Below are 3,373 nucleotides of genomic sequence, written 5' to 3'. Positions count from 1 at the left end.
CTTTTTCTGTCCTTATAGGAACCTTAGTTAAATCTTATGTAATAGCTCTCAAATCTTTTTCGGTAAAATAATAGCTCTCAAGTTGTAGAAATTGTGCGATGATACTTAAGATGGACTTAGTACTTCGTAATACCTCAGACTATAGAGGATAGAGGATTGTGGGGAAAGTCGCATTTTTAATTGAATGGCTGCCCCAGGAAAGTAGGTACCAAACCAATTATTCCTTCTATAATATCACTATCTTATTCCTTTCTCTTTTATACTTCCAATTGAAAACATAATGGTAATTTAAAATTCTTGGTTTAATTCTATACCAAATTGTCAAAAATGATTATTTATTTATTTATTTTAAAATCATCATCTTATTCCTTTTTCTCTTTTATAGTATTAAAAAAAAAAAAAAAAAAAAAAAAAAACATTGGGAAGCTACACCTCTTTATCAGAGCCAAGTTTTGATCCTGGCACCTATGGGTTATGGGCCCACCACGCTTCCACTGCGCCACTTTGATTGTTATTACAATTTTTGGAACTAATGTTATTTATTTTAATGAATGTTTCCTCCCTTTATATTTATATGTTTTTTTTGGTCAGAAAGAAACTCTTTAAACTTTTCTTATATTAATTTTATTAAATATGAATTTTGAAAATTTAATTATTGGATTGTATGTTCTTATTATATTCTCCATAAAATTTCAAGAAAATCAAAGATCAATAGTTATGTTATTAATCAAATTTTTACATTTCAGGAGTTTTTTTTTTCCCTAAAATTATGTATAAAAAATAAATTTATTGATCAAATAGTAAATAACATCTAATTTGAACATAAATAACATGCAATTTAAGAGTTAGATTTTCAAAATTCCAATCTAATAAAAAGATATATGAAGACTTTGAAAGATTTCTCTCCAAACTCCTTTGGTTTGTCATGCATATTTATATTCAAAGTTCAAACAACATAAATCTATGCAAGTAAACCATTCAAAATTGTGCCAAAAAATAATTCTAATAGAAAAGACTTAATTCCTTTGTTATCAACCAAAAAGTGCTTGACTAATATGAAAGTACATCATATTCCTTTGTATGTTTGTATTGTATTGTAGATTTGTTCCTGTGCATTGTGCGGGTTAAACACTAGTATATATAATAGTCAAATTTTTAATGAATTGGAAGGGGGGGGGGGGGGGGTATGCCAATACATGGCTCCGTCCCTGTTTATAAGGGTTTGAGAGGCAAAGGTCCAAGGTTCAATTCCCACAATAAAAAGCACCTGAAAAATAACTCCATGCTTGACACAACACTGTGTGTTTTATCTATAATCTCACGTTTACAATTATGAAAACATATTGTGTTTTATCCTTATTCATTAATGTTCTTTCTCTTCCTCCCCATTATAATCTTCTTTTAGGAAAAATAATTAATTTTGTTACTTGAAAATATCATTTGTTGTGCCGGGTAGTCCTTTCTCACCCTAAGTCCAAACTAATCCCAACCTTGCCATCTTGTTTCCCATATGGACTCTTTATACACGAACAAAAGGAAATTTTGAAAAAACTTGAAAGGAAGTTTTTTTTTTTTTTGAGAAACCAGACCCAAATTTGGGCTGGGCTTTTATTAGACTTTAAAAAGAAAATCAGGAGATATCGTCTAAGACCAAACTGGCTACGTCCTGAGGGCAGTCTTCCAACCAAACTTGCAAGTCTACACCTGACTTAGCAAGTTTGGCCAGAGAATCAGCTACTCTGTTACAAGAACGATTAACATAACAAAAATCAAAAGAAGAAAACGTGGCAGCTTGAGCAAGGATGTCTCCAATAATATGGCCATACGAGGAGTGTTCTGTGGCACCAGCTGTGATGGCGTTGATAACCACTGCTGCATCACCTTCGAAGGTCACCTCATGGAGTCCGATTTCAGCGGCAAACTGCACAGCTCTTCTACAGGCTAGAGCTTCAGCTGTAGCAACTGAAAGGGGGAGTGGAATACGCATCGCTAAGGCACCAATGACCGCACCGTTGACATCACGAATGATAACTCCCAAACCAGCTGTGTCGTTGTGCTTGAATAGAGCTGCATCGAAATTGGCTTTGTATCTTGTCTGGGTCGGAACAGTCCACTTTGCTTGGATATGAACTGGAAACGGAGCTGGACCAGGATCATCATCATGAGCTTCAAGGAAGTCACGCAGGAGTCTGCCAGCCTCAGAAAAAATCTGGATCAATGGCAGAGTCGGGCGACCAAGACGAAGTAAATTTCTTCGAGTCCAGAGCATCCAGGCTGCAATGGAAAATATTTCCACTCTGTAATCCTCTGTAACCTGCAAAAAACTTGAGAAAAGGTTAGTAAACTCCCCTGGATGGTGGGGAACCGGGAGGTGTGCCCAGCTGAGCTCCTTCCACATGTTGGCAACCTCTGTACAGCCCCATACTACATGCATGATATCTTCAGGGTGGGCATGACAGATGTTGCAACAATCAGAGGAGACTATTTGGCGGCGAAACAGGTTGTCCAAAGTCGGGAGGGAGTTGTTGCAAGTGCGCCAAATAAAATGCTTCACTTTATTGGGGGTACGTAGCATCCAAACACCTCTCCAAAGCTGCCTCTGGGGGTGCTGATTTGAGCTACTGGGACTGCTGGCCGAAGCTTCAGTAGCCAACAGTCGATAAGCACTTCGGGTGGAGAACATACCCGAAGGAGTTTTTGACCAAATGAGACTGTCATGAGGCAATCTGGGACTAATGGGAATGCTTAAAATCTTCTTAACTTCATGGGGCAGAAACAGTTGTTTGACCTCCTCATCTTTCCACCTCCCATTTACCTCATCAATGAGAAGACTTACCTTTGCATCAGGAGGAATAGAAGGCAGGGGCGAAGTCACCGACTTATAGACTTGATCCGGGAGCCATTTGTCTTCCTTAATACACACCGACTTACCATCACCAATCCGCCACACCACACCCTTCCGTACCACATTCCGGGCACTTAATATACTCTTCCATGCATAAGATCCACTTGTCGAGTTTGAAGCATCAAGAATGGAACAATTTGGAAAAAACCGGGCTTTAAAGACCCTATGGCACAATGAATCCGGATTTTTCAACATTCGCCATACTTGCTTGGCGAGTAAGGCCTCATTAAACTTCTCAATCTCCTTGAAACCCAACCCTCCAAAATCCTTACCTTGGCATAGGCGATCCCACTTGACCCAATGTACTTTTTTACTATCACCACTATAACCCCACCAAAACTTTCGGATCATAATCTCAATCTCCTTTATCAAACCTTTAGGCAACTTGAAACAACTCATAGAATAAGTTGGAATAGCTTGGATCACCGACTTAATAAGTACCTCCCTGCCTGCTTGTGAAAGCAATTT

At 38.2% G+C, this 3,373-nt stretch overlaps 1 non-coding gene across 1 annotated transcript; it reads right to left on the bottom strand.

Annotated features, from left to right (window-relative positions):
* Nucleotides 1-437: 437 nt before the first annotated feature.
* Nucleotides 438-509, bottom strand: TRNAM-CAU. The gene has a single exon. It is a non-coding gene; the product is annotated as a tRNA-Met (tRNA).
* Nucleotides 510-3,373: the final 2,864 nt, after the last annotated feature.

This window comes from Quercus lobata, chromosome 10 (assembly GCF_001633185.2).
Source record: "Quercus lobata isolate SW786 chromosome 10, ValleyOak3.0 Primary Assembly, whole genome shotgun sequence".
In the NCBI taxonomy this organism is placed as follows: domain Eukaryota; kingdom Viridiplantae; phylum Streptophyta; class Magnoliopsida; order Fagales; family Fagaceae; genus Quercus; species Quercus lobata.
This window is presented reverse-complemented; position numbering and strand designations above follow the sequence as displayed.